The 19,612-nt window shown below is 45.5% G+C and overlaps 1 protein-coding gene across 5 annotated transcripts in view; it reads left to right on the top strand.

The window, feature by feature from the left end:
* LOC136872018 (uncharacterized) overlaps positions 1 to 19,612 on the top strand; it is an 811,539-nt gene that overhangs the window by 149,199 nt on the left and 642,728 nt on the right. The gene's annotated exons all lie outside the window — the stretch shown is intronic.

The following is a 19,612-nucleotide window of genomic DNA, read 5'->3' as shown; positions in this document are numbered from 1 at the left end:
TCGTACGAGTTCTGGAACGGGGTCCACTCAGTCTCAGGAGGTCAACTAAGTAGAGGTGGGTCCCTTCCCACTTCAGCCATCCTGGAAGTGGTTTTTCGTGGTTTACCACTTCTCCTCCAGGCAAATGCCGGGATGGTACCTAACATAAGGCCACGGCCGCTTCCTTCCCTCTTCCTTGTTTATCCCTTCCAATCTTCCCATTCCCCACCAAGGCCCCTGTTCAGCACAGTGGGTGAGGCCGCCTGGGTGAGGTACTGGTCATTCTCCCCAGTTGTATCCCCGACCCAATATCTCACGGTGTCCGGACATTTGCGGTCAATGAGATAAACTTGTGTTCACTCACAGAATTTCCCTAGTAGTCACAGGACATTTGCGGTCACTGCAGCATAGGTTGGTCCTCATTAGCTTAATCTCGGGGTATCCCCGCTAACCTGCCTGAGCTCCTGCTCGCTCCTTGCAGATCAACATTTTTCTCTCGCGGGCATTTTTTACAGACTGATACCTTCAGGCAAAAACACAATTCTATATCGAAACTTCCCGGTGTAAGTATTTACTGTTGTGCGCTGTAATAATAAGGCAAATGGTTGTATGTACAGAAAGTAGAGGGAAAGTCAACATAAAGTCGTCACCTGGGTGTGTCTGAAGGAGAAGAACAGGTCATGCCATGTTTTGGTAACATACAATTCTGTAGATGATGAATAAATATATTCTATTCTACTTCCTATCCGGCCTCTCTTGGTCAGCTCTTGTTCTCTTCCGACCCCCACGGTACGATGTTTGCCAAGCCCAGGCAGTCTTACGTTTTCAATTCCTTCGGCATGTTTGGCCGATGTATTCCTTACCGCAAGTACAGGGAATTTCGTTTACCCTAGGATGTAAAGGTGGGGACAATTTGTTCTTGGTTTTACTCAGACTGTGAGCAATTTTAGTGGCGGTGCCAAACACGGTTTTTATATTGTGTTTGCGGAGGACTTTGCCAATTCGATCTGTGGTGTTGCGAATGTAAGGCAAGTAGGCAGTTCCCTTCACTTCTTCCTTCTGTGAGCTTTGCGTGGTCGTTTCTCTGGGATGCAGGGCTCTATGAATATGCAAATCGCTGTAACCATCAAATATCCAGGTGGAGATGGACACGCTGAAAGTCACGTTCAAGGGTAATGGTTATAGCCATCAAGGAACGTAATATTCGTCTCAGCCAGCCAGACAAATCGGCAATAGCTGAGCACGCTCAATCGTCGGATCGAGATGTCATGTTCCAAGTTGCTCGAGCTCTTACCCACACTAGACACTACAAGTCCAGGATTATACGGGAGGCTGTGGAAATACATAGAAATGCTAACAGTTTCAACAGGGACACTGGCTATCAAGTAATACCTGGTTGCCAGCCATTAAGGATTTACGTAGATAGTTCCCTTCCCTGTCCCTTCACTATTGTTATTTCGTCTCGGTGTTTTCCAAATTCGTATGTTCCTTATTGCCAGATGTTTCATTCCAGACTTGTGTCAATGTCATACACCTGTCAATAACATATGTTACGTTCACATGATATGTGACCCTCTTAGACTGATTTCCGATGGTTCGGTCAGCTTCCGCTTCGAACGCTAGCACGGTGCCACATCCGGGGAGCCATCTGGTGACGAATGAACGTACCATTTCCACTTCTATTTTAACGCCTACATTTCAAAAGTCATTGTTTAAGAAGTTTTACTCGTGGACAGTCGAGATTTTCTTCTGATGACGCAGAGCACATTCTCTGCAAAACGTAAAGAATTTCATCTTATTTTCTTGACACGGCATAAGCCCAAGAGCCTATAGAGTATCATGTCTATAACATTAACACTATTAGAGTGTGGTTTCAGTATAGGAGACCCATACCAGAATTACTTGATACGAGAACTGGAATAGATCCAAAGGAAAGCAGCACGATCTGTTCTAGGTGATTTCAGACATAAGAGTAGTGTTGGGGAGGGAAGACTTGGTGGGTAAGGAGACGAGTTGCTTGACTAAGCGGTAGGTCCCGAGCCATCTTAGCAGAGTGGTGCAGAATGATATTAGTAGACGAATAGGCTTGAACGGAGCTTTTAAAAGCAGGAACGATCATATTATGAAGATAAAACTGGTATTCAAGGGGACAAACTGGGACCAATATTCGTTTATAGGAAGAGTAGTTAAGAATAGGAATAATTTACCAAGGGAGATATTCAATACATTTCCAAATATTTTGAAATCATCTTCTTCTTCTACATCTGTTTACCCTCCAGGGTCGGTATTTCCCTCGGACTAAGCGAGGGATCCTACCTCTACCGCCTCAAGGGCAGTATCCTGGAGCTTCGACTCTGGGTCGGGGAGACAACTGGGGAGGATGACCAGTACCTCACCCAGGCGGCCTCACCTGCTATGCTGTACAGCAGCCTTGGTAGAGGACGGGAAGATTGGAAGCGATATACAAGGAAGACGGAAGGAAGTGGCCGTGGCCTTAAGTTAGGTACCATCCCGGCATTTGCCTGGAGGAGAAGTGGGAAACCACGGAAAACAACTCCCAAGATGACTGAGGTGGGAATCGAACCCACCTCTACTCAGTTGACCTCCCGAGGCTGAGTGGACCCCGTTCCAGCCCTTGTACCACTTTTTAAATTTCGTGGCTGAATCGGGAATCGAACCAGGGCCTCCGGGGGTGGTAGCTAATCACACTAACCACTACACCACAGAGGCGGACCTATTTTGAAATCATTTAAGGAAACACTAGGTAAACAACTGATAGGGAATCAGCCACCTGAGCTACAGCCCTGACGTGCATATCAATGGTGACTGATTGATGATTTGATATATTTTGACGTGGTGTGTTCTGCTAGTGTCTGTCAAGTCTTCAACTGAGAAGCCGACGGAATCCTCAGAAAACTCCTCCAAAGTTTGCGTGATTTTAGGGAAACAGCAAAAACCTATGTCGGCGCCATTTCGAGGCGAACAAATTATAATGAGGAGTGAGATAGTTTACCATTATTTTCCTCAGTGGGTTAGAAAGTACTATTGCAGCACAACCGGTCGTATGGGTAGCACCACTAATAATATCCAGACGCAATAGTGCTCTGAATATTATCACTCTGAACCTTGCATACTGTTACGTGCTCAAGCGACCGTCAACCCTGTCGTATTCCCCTTCGGTTAGTCCTAGAAGGGATGAGTGAGTCAGGCAGGAGACTTCCCAACCAGCCTTTCCTTGTATTATGCTTTCATCTGGTTTCCCCGCGGACCTCCTGGAACGCGAAAAGTGAATATTGTTCTTCTCTAGCCGCATCCCGAAGATTCCAGTATCTCATCAGCAGGTATATAAAAGGAGGGTCCGCGAACACTATCCTACCAATACAAACTCGCCTGGTAACGTGTTTAACATGGAAACAGGCAGATACTCCTTGTATCATTTCCCACTCTTCCCAGCTATCTCTTTTCTACCTAGAAACTAATAGCATGTCGGAGGCAATGTAGATTGAGTCGATTGCCACGACGGGGGAGCGGGCTACAGCCCCCCCCCCCCGTATATATAAACTCAGTGTCAGCTCCAATAGTGTTGCTGAAATGGACAGCAGTAGTTGTAGTTGAAGTGAGTACTAAGTAGCAGCGCTCATCGTGGTTGTCGTCACTGAGTGTATTTGAGGAGTACGACGGAGAGTAACGTTGAGGTTTGTTCGCTGTACTGTGTAATAGGTGCTAAGTAGCTCACTGTGTGGAGCGGCCACGTGAAATGATGGTGTGAGTGACGGTCTCCTCTGGGGTCGAGCCAAGAAACAGTCGTCGTGCTAACAGACTGTGTGTTCGAGCCTGTGTCCGTGAAGCTGCTGAGTGGAGTGACTGAACTTGCAAAGCGAAATGGAAGGTGGGCTGTAAATCAAGATTACGGAAGGGATTTTAGATCCAAGCGAATACCAAAGACGGCGACCTACTGTCAGGAGGACAAGCCACTTTGTAAATTAGGGAAATGTTGTCATTCATTCTGAAATATAATTGTGTGTATATGCATGTGTGCTAAGTGGGCAATTCCACATTACATTAGATCAATACGGCAGACAATGTTTTAATCGTAACTACGTCAGCAGCATACGTACTGTCACAACAAAAAATAAGACCGAGACTTCGGTGGAAGCTACATTTTACTCTGCCTCGTACGAAAATACTGAATTCATCAAGAAATAACAACAGATTAGTTCTGCTAGTATGGTAATCGATTTGCCCTGAATGTACAGAATATAGCATTGATATTGAATTATTAATTTGTGATAAATAAGACTAATGTAGATTCAATGAGCGAGTTAAACGTGCAGTTAGAGGCGCGCAGCTGTGAGCGTGCATTCGGGAGACAGTGGGTTCGAACTCCACTGTCGGCAGCCCTGAAGATGGTTTTCCGTGGTTTCCCGTTTTCACACCAGGCAAATGCTGGGGCTGTACCTTAATTAAGGCCACAGCCACTTCCTTCCCACTCCTGGTCCTTTCCTTTTCCATCGTCACCATACAACCTATCTGGCACAAGTAACTGGAAGCAATGCACGGACTGAGCTAAAGGGCCCCGTAGTCGCCAACCCACGTTCCCATGTTGACAGCTCCTGGGGACCCTTTTAGTCGCCTCTTATGACATGCAAGGGCTACCATGGGTGTTATTCTACCATCCCCACTCACAGGGGTTACATTCGGGAGATGGTGGGTTCCAACCCTACCGTTGGCAGCCCTGAAGATGGTTCTCCGTAGTTTCCGATTTTTAAGCCAGACAAATGCTGTACCTTAATCAAGGTCACGGTCGTTTCCTTACCTATCTGTGTCCGTGCGACGTAAAACAAATAGAAACCACAACAATGCTTCAGGCCCAACGTTCACTCTTTTAGAGAGCATTCGGTACTTGGAGATAATTCTACCGAGTAAACATTACAGCAAGAGAAAGAATCAAAAGCGTACACGAGAGAAAAAATAAGAATAAATCCAAGCAAGACAAGGAAAAGCATAAGTGTAAGCACAAGGTCAAGAAAAACACGGTTCGACCTTAATAAAATCCTTTGGGAGGTGAATTTCAGGTCCGGTTAGAATCATATCGATATTGCTACCTCCCTAATCCTGTCCGGCTCCATGGCTGGCGTCCACGGGGCCTCGGGTTCGATTCTCGGCCGGGTCAGGGATTTTAACCTTAATTGGTTATTTCCACCGGCTCGGGGATTGGGTGTGTGTGTCGTCCTTACAATAGAAAAAATAAAAGTGAAATAAGAAATAATCAGTAAAATGTAAAAATCATAAAAAACCTGTTTGTTTTAAAAATCGTGCTATGAAACCATGGGTAAAGAATGTGAGAAATACACCACTAGCTAATATTTACAAATATTCTGACCGACAGAATTGACTGGGCGGTTGGAGCCGTGTAGTTGTGAGCTGGCAGTCGGGAGATGGTGGGCTCGAACTCCACAGTCAGCAGCCCGGAAGATGGTTTCCTATTTTCATACCAAGCAAGTGTTGGCTGGTCCTTCTCACTCCTTCACTACCCTACCTCATCGTCACCATTGTAAGGGCCGCAGGGTTTTGAGGGTTCCGTACACTTACTTATTAAGGTTCCGGTTGTTTATGGCATGTCATATTTTATTTCTTTATATTAATTCCATGACAAATACAAGCCAAGCATGATTTTATCTATGGTGAATAATACACTGACTGACAGAGCAAATGCAACACCAAGAAGGAGTGGTTCGAAAGGGATGAAAGTTGGGGAAAAAAACAGAGACGGCACGGACGAATAATTGATGTTTATTTCAAACCGATATGCAGGTTACACAATGCGCACGGCATCGACTCAGTAGGATGTAGGACCACCGCGAGCGGCGATGCACGCAGAACACGTCGAGGTACAGAGTCAATAAGAGTGCGGATGGTGTCCTGAGGGATGGTTCTCCATTCTCTGTCAACTATTTGCCACAGTTGGTCGTCCGTACGAGGCTGGGGCAGAGTTTGCAAACGGCGTCCAATGAGATCCCACACGTGGTCGATTGGTGAGAGATCCGGAGAGTACGCTGGCCACGGAAGCATCTGTACACCTCGTAGAGCCTGTTGGGAGATGCGAGCAGTGTGTGGGCGGGCATTATCCTGCTGAAACAGAGCATTGGGCAGCCCCTGAATTTACGGGAATGCCACCGGCCGCAGCACATGCTGCACGCAGCGGTGGGCATTTAACGTGCCTTGAATACGCACTAGAGGTGACGTGGAATCATACGCAATAGCGCCCCAAACCATGATGCCGCGTTGTCTAGCGGTAGGGCGCTCCACAGTTACTGCCGGATTTGACCTTTCTCCACGCCGACGCCACACTCGTCTGCGGTGACTATCACTGACAGAACAGAAGCGTGACTCATCGGAGAACACGACGACGTTCCGCCATTCCCTCATCCAAGTCGCTCTAGCCCGGCACCATGCCAGGCGTGCACGTCTATGCTGTGGAGTCAATGGTAGTCTTCTGAGCGGACGCCGGGAGTGCAGGCCTCCTTCAACCAATCGACGGGAAATTGTTCTGGTCGATATTGGAACAGCCAGGGTGTCTTGCACATGCTGAAGAATGGCGGTTGACGTGGCGTGCGGGGCTGCCACCGCTTGGCGGCGGATGCGCCAATCCTCGCGTGCTGACGTCACTCGGGCTGCGCCTGGACCCCTCGCACGTGCCACATGTCCCTGCGCCAACCATCTTCACCACAGGCGCTGCACCGTGGACACATCCCTATGGGTATCGGCTGCGATTTGACGAAGCGACCAACCTGCCCTTCTCAGCCCGATCACCATACCCCTCGTAAAGTCGTCTGTCTGCTGGAAATGCCTCCGTTGACGGCGGCCTGGCATTCTTAGCTATACACGTGTCCTGTGGCACACGACAACACGTTCTACAATGACTGTCGGCTGAGAAATCACGGTACGAAGTGGGCCATTCGCCAACGCCGTGTCCCATTTATCGTTCGCTACGTGCGCAGCACAGCGGCGCATTTCACATCATGAGCATACCTCAGTGACGTCAGTCTACCCTGCAATTGGCATAAAGTTCTGACCACTCCTTTTTGGTGTTGCATTTGCTCTGTCAGTCAGTGTATTATGCAATTTTTCACGGGTCATATAAAGCCATATTTTGGCTCTTTTAACTTTTTTTTGTAATTTTTCTGTAATTTTTCATATTATGGTCATATTTCCCTGTGAATGTCCGTGTTTTTCTTATATTTTTATTTTATTCCATTTTCGCACACCTGTTTTCAGTCGCTTCAAAGACGGATTTTTCACATCTCCTAATTGGTGTCTGTAATTTCTTTATTATCTTTCTTAGAAATGTATATGTATGTGAATTAGGAGGGTAAAATGTAGTCTATGGGAAGAGACAGATGGGTATAAGCGACAGAATAGTGAGCATCTTCTTCCCGCTACAAGTCAATGTTGCGTAGAAATAGAAGATCGTTCCAATTTGAAAACTTTAAAATATATGTAATTTGCTACTGTAATTCTTTCTGATCGCCCGTCAAAATGTGACATTTATTTCATTCTGTCGAGAGTTATCTCTGGAATGAGTATACAAATACAGTAAATCAAAAATATAATAATAATAATATTACTTATTTATTATTATTGAATGTTCTATATTTTTAAAGTATATTTTCAATATAATATTAATTTAACGGCAATATTTTGAAGACTACGAAAATGTGATACAGAAATTTTTAATGCCATATTTATAGGTCATAAATGCTTGAATATTTCTAAGATGTTCAGGTTATAAACATCTTGGCCCTATTAGAAATAAAAGACATATTCTTCTTCTTTTTCTTTTCCTACAGTTTTTTCCACACCTGTGGGGTCGCGGATGCGAACTGCGTCGCACAAGTGTATTTTGGAACTGTTTTACGACTGGATGCCCTTCCTGACGCCAACCCTATATGGAGGGATGTAATTACTAAACTCGGTTTAGTATGGGTCTGTGATATGAAAAATAAGAGACATAATTTAATACTAACAATATTATTTGCTTTATGTCCCACTAACTACTTTCACGCTTTTCGGAGACGCCGAAGTGTCGGAATTTAGTCCACCAGGACTTCTTCCACGTGTCAGTAAATCTACCAACACGAGGCTGAGGTATTTGAGCACCTTCAATTACCACCGGACTGAGCGAGGATTGAACCTGCCAAGTTGGGGTCAGAAGAACAGCACCTCAACCGTCTGAGCCACTCAACCCGGCGAGACATGATTTAAGAGTTCGGGAGTAATATTACATCAATGTGATTCCAACGTTGTTCACGAGCAGTTTCTTTAATCACATCCAAATGCGGAGTTTTCAAATCTACTGGTTCACTTTTCTTGTCTTTTAACAAAGTTTTACTTGATGTAGATGCATCTTCATTTACTTCAAAGCAGTTCTTCTTCTTTCTCTGTTGATCCTCAATGGTCGGGGGATAAAACTGGGGAGGATGACCAGTGCCTCGCCCAGGCGGACTCACCTGCTATGCTGAACAGGGGCTTTGGTGGGGGACGGGAAGATTGGAAGGGATAGACAAGGAAGAGAGAAGGAAGCGGCCGTGGCCTTAAGTTAGGTACCATCTCAGCATTTGCCTGGAGGAGAAGTGGGGAAACCACAAAAAAACACTTCCAGGATGGCTGAGGTGGGAATCGAACCCACCTCTACTCAGTTGACCTCCCGAGGCTTAGTGGACCCCGTTTTAGCCCTCGTACCACTTTTCAAATTTCGTGGCAGAGCCGGGAATCGAACCCGGGCCTCTGGGAGTGGCAGCTAATCACACTAACCACTACAACACAGAGGCGGACATTTTCCCATTTTTACACCAGGAAAATGCTGGGGCTGTACCTTAATTAAGGCCACGGCCGCTTCCTTCCCATTCCTAGGCCTTTCCTGTCCCATCGTCGCCATAAGACCTATCTGTGTCGGTGCGACGTAATGCAAATAGCAAAAAGAAATTCCAGTGAAAGTACTAGTCCTGTTTTGATGACCCCAGGATCAAACCGAAGAAGGCCAGCTAATTGTATACAAACTGCCGGTCTACAGGGTGTTACTCAATTCCCATTACCGGTACAGACTTGGACGGCTTGTGCTGGGGACCAAGAGTGTTAAATTTATCATAGGAACTTGTGTCCGTAAATGTACCGTCTTCCCGCTATCCACACAGAAACCACCACAGCACACGTTCACAGCTCCCCCACCCCCCACCCATTTTCGGCGCTCTGCCCGACTCCTGTTGCTTGTCGTCTGGGTCCAATTACAGGTGGGGCTCGATGCGACGACCACTGACGCCAACACAGACACGGTACCTACACATCATGTTCTTGTACACACGATCACCAATCCCTGGTCCTCCAACATTCGCCGCAGCCATTATCCGCGCCAGTAGGTCTTCCTCGGATTCCACAGGGGTCACGTAAATCAAGTTTTCATGTGATCCCACATGTAGTAGTCTAGCGGTGTAAAGTCAGGTGAACGTGTGGGCCAAGTAATCGGGCCACCACGACCTATCCACTTACTGCTGTGTATGTAATAAAGAATTACTGCTGTGCTGTAGTATGAACGGAAATCCCAATACAACAGCAGGTACAACTCGTCTCCGTGCGGATCACACACTCAACTGAATGGCATGGAATGTCAGCAAACCTGTAGGGGTATGAGACATCACGTGATCATTCAATGACGTACGTACTCTAGTCAGTGGACAATAAGGGAGATTCGAACATGTGCTGTGGTGGGTTTTACACGGGTAGAGGGAAGACGGTGCGTTTCTGGACACGAGTTCCTATGTTAAACTTAACCGTCTTGGTCCCCACTGCAAGTCCTTAAAGTCTGTAATGGGAACATAGAAACACCCTGTATGGCTGGGACGGGCATCTTCCACTTGACCTTGCTATAGCTGGGCCTCACTCGACAGACTTTCTTCACCTGTCCACTTGAGAACAATCCCCCGCGTTCCTAAAATGCATGTGACACTGTTTGAACTTTCTACCTCTAAGGAAACTCGTACGAGAGTTTCTAGGGTCACTGTTTCTCCGAGATGAAGCGTTGACCTACCGGCCACGAGAACACTCTCTTAGAACGAAGTGACTCCAGATTCAGCCGGACAGGAGGATTTCTCGCAGAGCAGGAAGAGAAATCGTGGACAGTGAATATTACTAGCGTCAGGTGTAAATAATTGACCGGGTTATCTCCACAGTCACTGTCTCCCACAGAAGTATCCAATGTCAGCCTCCTCTTGGAGCTCAACTGTTTGATTTTGTTTCCTTTCAAGGTCTTGGGACATATCTGTCATCATCATTATTTACATTGTTTGGGTGTATATGAAATTTGTGTATACAGAGTGGAATAAAAATTCTGCGTATAGGAATTTAACATGGGAAATCAGTTTTCACAAATACTCTGCCCCTGCTAACTTCAAAGAGAAATTTTACAATTTATTTCAAGAGTTAAATAATAAATGAGAATACAACAACAACAACAAATGTAGTATGTTTATTTACCGCATATTACGAAACAAGTGAAGGCTATGAGATGAAGGACTGAACTAATTATGAGCGTGTTCTGCTGTTAATACGTTTCGTAGTCCGACTCGTTGGCTGAACGGTCAGCGTACTGCCCTTCGGTTCAGAGGGTCCCGGGTTCGATTCCCGGCCGGGTCGGGGATTTTAACCTTCATTGGTTAATTGCAATGGTACGGGGGCTGGGTGTATGTGTTGTCTTCATCATCATTTCATCCTCATCACGACGCGCAGGTCGCCTACGGGAGTCAAATTGAAAGACCTGCACCTGGCGAGCCGAATCCGTCCTGGGATATCCCGGCACTAAAAGCCATACGACATTTCATTTTTCAATACGTTTCGTGAAAATCAAAATTGAAATGAGTTATTACAGTGAGGGATATAAAGGTAATGTTTGTGAAATATTGTTATGGTGGGAATTCCATGTTGCAAGTAAAAGATACATTTTCACGTAAGTTTTCTGAGCGCCATGTAGCATCAAAGCATACTGTCAATAATGTAATACATTTGTTAAAGGAAGTAGAAGTGTAACTGAGCCATGTAGGCTTAATAAGCCAACCGATAATAGAAACAGTGAAACTGTAGGAATCAGATTGTTTTTTAAAGAAACCACAAAACCCTCGGGGAAACTGCAGAAGCCATTGATTGGTATTAGTTACACACCTTCTGAAAATACGGACAATAATTACAACCTATTTAATAAATATGGTACCACAGAATATAAGAACTAAAATAAACAGATATTTTGTAACAGGATGATTTTCATTGTGGCACTCCACGTGTTAAGAAATCATTAACGTATTGGTAACAATCATCATCATCATCATCATCTGTTTACCCTCCAGGGTCGGCTTTTCCCACGGACACAGCGAGGGATCCCACCTCTACCGCCTCAAGGGCAGTGTCCTGGAGCTTCAGACTCTTGGTCGGGGATACAACTGGGGAGAATGACCAGTACCTCGCCCAGGCGGCCTCACCTGCTATGCTGAACAGGGGCCTTGTGGAGGGATGGAGAGATTGGAAGGGATAGGCAAGGAAGAGGGAAGGAAGCGGCCGTGGCCTTATGTTAGATACCATCCCGGCATTCGCCTGGAGGAGAAGTGGGAAACCACGGAAAACCACTTCCAGGATGGCTGAGGTGGGAATCGAACCCACCTCTACTCAGTTGACCTCCCGAGGCTGAGTGGACCCCGTTCCAGCCCTCATACCACTTTTCAAATTTCGTGGCAGAGCCGGGAATCGAACCCGGACCTCCGGGGGTGGCAGCTAATCACGCTAACCACTACACCACAGAGGCGGACGGTAACAATCATTCTATCCTAAAACATACTTAGTAATTTTAGCTGCAGTTTTTCACTCATTACCTCGTCAGCTAACTGTCTGGGTCTTTGGCTGAATGGTCAGGGTCGTGGTGTTCAGAGGGCTATGGTTTCGATTCCCGGCCGGGACGAAGATTTTATCTGTGTATTGTTTATTTTTTGGCTTGGCGACTGGGTGTTTGTGTTCGTCTTAATACACTTCTCTTCGTCACACTACCAACCACCGCAGTAGCACGCAACAGTGAATACATTCCTCCATGTAGGGTTGGCGCCACGGAGGGCATCCGGCCCATAAAAGTGGGGCAAATCCACAATTGCCGACCTAGGACTTAAGAAAGGTTTTCATTCCTCCTAGGCCACAGCGAACACCGGTGACTATTTTTGTAATTTCCTCCTAGGCCACAGCGAATATCGGTGACTATTTTTGTAATTTCCTCCTAGGCCACAGCGAACACCGGTGATTATTTTTGTAATTTCCTCCTATGCCACAGCGAACGCCGGTTACTATTTTTGTAATTTCCTCCTAGGCCACAGCGAACACCAGTGACTATTTTTGTAATTTCCTCCTATGCCACAGCGAACACCGGTGACTATTTTTGTAATTTCCTCCTAGGCCACGGCGGACACCGGTGACTATTTTTGTAATTTCCTGCTAGGCCACGGTGGACATGGGTGACTATTTTTGTCATTTCCTGCTTGGCCACAGCGGACACTTTCTGCTAGGTCACGGCGGGCACGGGTGACTATTTTTGTAATTTCTTCCTAGGCCACAGCGAATATCGGTGACTATTTTTGTAATTTCCTCCTAGGCCACAGCGAACACCGGTGACTATTTTTGTAATTTCCTCCTAGGCCACAGCGAACACCAGTGACTATTTTTGTAATTTTCTCCTAGGCCAAGGCGGACACCGGTGACTATTTTTGTAATTTCCTGCTAGGCCACGGCGGACACGGGTGACTATTTTTGTAATTTCCTCCTAGGCCACAGCGAATACCAGTGACTATTTTTGTAATTTCCTCCTATGCCACAGCGAACACCGGTGACTAATTTTGTAATTTCCTCCTAGGCCACGGCGGACACCGGTGACTATTTTTGTAATTTCCTGCTAGGCCACGGTGGACATGGGTGACTATTTTTGTCATTTCCTGCTTGGCCACAGCGGACACTTTCTGCTAGGTCACGGCGGGCACGGGTGACTATTTTTGTAATTTCCTCCTAGGCCACAGCGAACACCGGTGACTATTTTTGTAATTTCCTCCTAGGCCACGGCGGACACCGGTGACTATTTTTGTAATTTCCTCCTAGGCCACAGCGAACACCGGTGACTATTTTTGTAATTTCCTCCTAGGCCACAGCGAACACCGGTGACTATTTTTGTAATTTCCTCCTAGGCCACAGCGAACACCGGTGACTATTTTTGTAATTTCCTCCTAGGCCACAGCGAACACCAGTGACTATTTTTGTAATTTTCTCCTAGGCCAAGGCGGACACCGGTGACTATTTTTGTAATTTCCTGCTAGGCCACGGTGGACATGGGTGACTATTTTTGTCATTTCCTGCTTGGCCACAGCGGACACTTTCTGCTAGGTCACGGCGGGCACGGGTGACTATTTTTGTAATTTCCTCCTAGGCCACAGCGAACACCGGTGACTATTTTTGTAATTTCCTCCTAGGCCACGGCGGACACCGGTGACTATTTTTGTAATTTCCTCCTAGGCCACAGCGAACACCGGTGACTATTTTTGTAATTTCCTCCTAGGCCACAGCGAACACCAGTGACTATTTTTGTAATTTCCTCCTAGGCCACAGCGAACACCGGTGACTATTTTTGTAATTTCCTCCTAGGCCACAGCGAACACCAGTGACTATTTTTGTAATTTTCTCCTAGGCCAAGGCGGACACCGGTGACTATTTTTGTAATTTCCTGCTAGGCCACGGCGGACACGGGTGACTATTTGTGTAATTTCCTGCTGGTCCACGGTGGACACGGGTGACAGTTTTTGAGTTTCCTGGTAGGCCACGGAGGACACGGATGACTATTTATGCAGTTTCCTGTTAGAGCACGGCAGACACGGGTGTTCGCTTGCACAGGGTAAAAATAATGTTTAGGCCCACAGAGCAAATTTAAAAAAATGGCACCCAGCGTGTTAATGGATAATCCTACCGAGTTTCGTTGCAATCGATCTAGTGCAACCGAAATATTTCCCTTGTTAGTGCCGAGGTTATGGATAGCAGAAGCCTGTAAGTACTTTCCATTCCTACAACGGCCTTTGCGGCATTTATATAGATGAGTTTGCTACTTTGCTTTGTTGTTTAAGGAGGCTTCCACAGCCATACTAAGAATAGTTTTGCACGAGATGGTTAGAAAAAGTTACAAGTCTTTTAGAATAGAATAGAATATTTCCGTCCCCTAGTTCCGGATCATCAGGGACTTAGGAGAGACAACATTAGTTTATTGCAATTCATGAAATTCGGTACGTGCATTACATTCTCCTTCTTACAATAATTTAATTATCACTGTGCTAAATATTGTTTATTTTGTCCTAGAAGTCAAAAATGTGATGTAGCCTAGGACATGTATCTTTCCCTTCCAAAGCTTATTTAGTGCTTACCTTTATGTCACAAATCTTATGAAGTTATCCTATAGTTACAACATATTTTATGACTGAATTGAATGAGTAAATTAATATGTCTTTTAGAACATTGTTCATCTCTGCTTCGTAGGTGAATACGTAGTGTGAGTGGTGTTCGTAAACTCACTCTGAACGTCATATGGGTTAGGTCACGTTCGAAAACTACAATTATAAACATTTACATAATTTGTGGTTTTTTACACACTACTTGTAGTTCAGTAATATATTCTAGGCGTAAGTGGGCTCGAACGAACATCATCACTTCATTATTTTTTTTAAAATGTTATTTGCTTTACGTCGCGCCGACACAGACAGGTCTTATGGCGACGATGGGATAGCAAAGGCCTAGGAATGGGAAGGAAGCGGCCGTGGTTTCAATTAAGGTACAGCCCCAGCATTTGTCTGGTGTGAACATGAGAAATTACGGAGAAACATCTTCAGGGCTGCCGACAGTGGGGTTCGAACCCACTATCTCCCGAATACTAGATACTGGCCGCACTTAAGCGACTGCAGCTATCGAGCTCGGCCATCGTCACTTCAACGGGGTGTTGTAACAAATGCAGGGTGTAACACTAAGGTAGGGCAAACTTTCAAGTCGTATTCCTCACAGAAGAAAATATAACATAGACAGGGGCCCGGAAACGTTTTATTTCCATGTTAGAACTCATTTTCTAAAACGCCACATAGTGTTTCCTTAGCACTGATACACGCATCAACCCGCCATCAGCGCATCCAGGATTCGATTTTATTTTTTTACTCTTTTTAAAACGCTATTTGTTCGGGGCGTCAACCTATCGAGATCTTTTGCCCCTACTTGCACCATATGATATGAACCTGCGTGTAATTGGAATTTCAGAAGTGTAGAGTGTTGAATGTAAGGAAAGGAACGTTACGGACGACACAAACACCCAGTCCCCAGGCCAGTGATATTAATCATTGACAATTAAAAGCCCCTTGACCCGGCAGGGAATCGAACCCGGGGTCGCCGAGTGACAGACGGACGCGTTGCCCCCTACAGCGCGGGGCCGGACTCCAGGATTCGATACTCAGGGCGTAACGTTTGTGACACGGATTCGCCTGCCAAAATAAAAATCCGGACGCTCTCAAATAAAATGCAGAATAACTTTAAATAAACTTTATTTAGAGCAGGTAGAAAGGGATTATTCGTTATTGTAAGATTATTGTTTTAGAGGTTTTATTTGACTGCCTCCGTGGTTTAACGGCTAAGCTGCTGAAATATCAGCCATGCACCAGGTTAAGGTGCTTGTATTTAACTTTAATAGCATTCATGTTTCATTAACAACAGAACTGTACTCTGTAACAGATACCGAAGTCTCGGTTATAATAATGTTACGTGCCAGCCCCGTGGTAGCCCCTGTCGGTACTTCCAGGAAGGGGCTGGTGACTCAGACGACTTGGGATCTCCCAGCCGGCTTGTGGCCTTTCCGTGTATTGTTTGCATCGGCCGGCTTACCTGTGAGTTTTTTGGAGATTCAACGGGAATGTTCTGCCTCTAGCCACCTCGCGAAAATTCTGGCTCAAATCACCCGAGCTATAAAAAGGGAGGCTAGCCGCGGTCAGTCAGTCAGTACTGGACTCGGAGTGACAGTTTGGCTGCGAGGTGGAGTCGGTATGAGATTCGGTGTGTTGGGGTTCGGTGGCTGGGCTGAGGGCGACAGAGGTGCTTGACTTTTGCTAGTGTCTCACCGAATTCCGAACCAAAAGCTGTTGCTGTGGTGTCGGCGAGTCCAGTGAGTGGAGTGGAGACGCCAGAACGGAAGACTGTACTGTGTTTTCGTGTAATTCTGTAGGCTGAGCATCACCGTGAGCCAGCGAGGAAACCCGCTACGTGAGTGCGAGGATAAATAGACCTGTGTTAATGTTCGCTGTTGTGAGTATCGTCCTGCTGTTGAATACTGTTGAGCTGTTTAGTTGTTCGCTACATGTGACTGTGTGAATTACTGGACTATCTGTAGAGTCGAACCAACGAACAGCCGTTGCCCTGTGTTCAGATCCAGCGGTCTACACACAGCTGCTGTATGAGGTGACTGGACTTGGGGAAGTGAATGTAAGGATTAAGTGTCCTCAGTCCCCAGGTAAAGTAACGGGTAGAGTAATGCTGCTGCGCCATAAGGAAGAGTAATTTGTAAATAGACATTAATTAGTAAGTGTGGCCATTCATAACTTGTTAGAATTGTGTATGTAACTATGTGTGTGTTTATTTATTAGGTCATCCTGAAATAAAATAGGGTAATAATAATTTCGTGTGGCTATGTCTAGCCCTTGTATGGCAGACCCTCCGATGAGGGTGGGCGGCATCTGCAATGTGTAGGTAACTGTGTGTTATTGTGGTGGAGGATAGTGTTATGTGTGTGAGTTGCAGGGATGTTGAGGACAGCACAAACTTCCCGCCCCCGAGCAATTGGAATTAACCAATGAAGGTTAAATTCCCCGACCCGGCCGAGAATCGAACCCGAGACCCTCTGAACCGAAGGTCAGTACGCTGACCACTCAGCCTTACGAGTCGGACAAAGTAAACTCGTTTCCTCATCCCGAGATGGAGCAGCTCTTTCCAGGCACACCCCCATTGGAGGTGAGCTGCATGTGCCATTTCAACCACATACCAGCCCTCCTGTCATTCTTAAATTTCTGGCAGTACCGGGAATCGAACCCGGGCCTACGAGGACAGAACCTAATAGTGCTAACCGTTACGCAACGGGGACAGACAATTAGAGTAATGAAGAGATGGAGTTTTATTCGTAACAATAATATATTCGATTACAACACAGAAGTATACACAATTTTTCTTTTTTTTGCTAGGGGCTTTACGTCGCACCGACACAGATAGGTATTATGGCGACGATGGGATAGGAATGGCCTAGGAGTTGGAAGGAAGCGGCCGTGGCCTTAATTAAGATACAGCCCCAGCATTTTCCTGGTGTGAAAATGGGAAACCACGGAAAACCATCTTCAGGGCTGTCGACAGTGGGATTCGAACCCCCTATCTCCCGGATGCAAGCTCACAGCCGCGCGCCTCTACGCGCACGGCCAACTCGCCCGGTACGCAAAAATTAAATCAATAACTCTTCAAGTAAAATTTGAAAAGTATTAAATCGCACAAGTGATCATTGATTAACTTCACGCAAATAGAGCTCGTTCGAAACTGAATTGACTGATTGTTACTATTACAACTTTTTACTGGCATTATTATTGTTGTTATTATTATTATTATTATTATTATTATTATTATTATTATTATTATTATTTTGCTATTTGCTTTACGTCGCACCGACACAGATAGGTCTTATGGCGACGATGGGATAGGAAAGGCCTAGGAATGGGAAGGAAGCGGCAGTGGCTTTAATTAAGGTACAGCCCCAGCATTTGCCTGGGGTGAAGATAGGAAACCACGGAAAACCATCTTCCGGACTGCCGACAGTGGGGTTCGAACCCACTAAGTTATCTCCCGATTACTGGATACTGGCCGCGCTTAAGCGACTGCAGCTATCGAGCTCGGTATTGGGATTATTAATTGTCAACGAATCCTTTCGGTCGTTATTTTTGGCTTTATAGACCGTATCCGCTATCTCACCGCCAGGTAGCTCCTCAGGTGTAATCACGTAGGCTGAGTGGACCTCGAACCAGCCCTCAGATCCAAGTAAAAATCCGTGATCTGGCCGGGAATTGAGGTAGGCTGGGCCGGCCATCACATTAATCACCCCATACGTATAACAGCATTTCATTATCAGCTGTTTTTCCTACCAGTTTTCCCCTACACAATATTCAGAAGAAAAGTATTTTTGTCATATCGTATGTCCAATACATTTCCTTTTTTAAATTCATTACTTCTGCATTTCCCGGGTTTGATTTTGTGTTAATAATTCTGTAGTTGACTGACCAAAAATCCTGCTTTCCTGCCAACGTATTTCACTTATACCAATCATATTTAACTTTAGTCTATCTCCCTTTTCAGATTCTCTAAGCTACCACAACGATTCAAACTTGTAACATTCCACGCTCCAGCTCTCAGAATGTCAGTATTCCTCTTTCTGATGATTGCCCCTCTCGTGTAGTCCCCACCCAAGAGAAGCCATCATTCATTAAGAGAGTGCGGCTGTAGTTTCCCGTTGCTTTCAGCCGTGTAGCAGTATTAACATAGTTTTTTTGCTAGTTGCTTTACGTCGCACCGACACAGATAGGTATTATGGCGACGATGGGGCAGGGAAGGGCTAGGAGTGGGAAGGAAGCGGCCGTGGCCTTAATTAAGGTACAGCCCCAACATTTGCCTGGTGTGAAAATGGGAAACCACGGAAAACCATTTTCAGGGCTGCCGACAGTGGGGTTCGAACCTACTATCTCCCGAATACTGGATACTGACCGCACTTAAGCGACTGCAGCTATCGAGCTCGGTTAAATCATGCTAAATATTATTACAAGACCATACCGGTCAATCATACAAACTGCCACCCTTGTGACTTCCGAAAGTCTACTACCACCGTTTCGATGAGCCATTCATTAGTCTGGTCTCTCAATAGATACCCATCCGATATGGTTGTACTTACGGCTCGGCTGTCTGATTCATGGGGCACTCAAGCCTCCCAACCACGGCAAAATCAGACTTCAGAGGGAAGGTTGTTAATAGAAGTGATAGTAAAACACGCTACCACTCTGAGTAGTCCTTTTAGTTTTAAGACCCTGACAACCTGTACAGTATAATACAGAATATGCAATGCACTACCACAGGGTACATGAATTATAACACAGTAGAGGTTTCCACCTATTCAATACTAAGATGCATTTACAATATTGAAATTACATGGAACTAGTTTCAACCCTCCTCGGGGTCATCATCAGCCATATTAAAGCATACACAATTTATGGCGAAATCCTAAAACATGTTATTTAACGGTAAGAATCTTATGGATATATAATTTACAATGTGAAGTGTGGTTGGAATGTTGTAAATGAAAATGAGAGATATTACGTGTGATACAGGTGAGTAATAGTTAATACAAATAAATAATACATACTAAGAAGTCTGGAACAAAAGTACAAATAAGGTGCTCTGTGTTGTAAAACTTATACACTCATGGAATTCAGTAGGTCCTCGTAATAAAGAACACAATGTAAAA

This window comes from Anabrus simplex, chromosome 4 (assembly GCF_040414725.1).
Source record: "Anabrus simplex isolate iqAnaSimp1 chromosome 4, ASM4041472v1, whole genome shotgun sequence".
NCBI lineage: Eukaryota > Metazoa > Arthropoda > Insecta > Orthoptera > Tettigoniidae > Anabrus > Anabrus simplex.
Note: the sequence above shows the minus strand (reverse complement) of the source record. Positions and strands in the feature narration are given on the sequence as shown.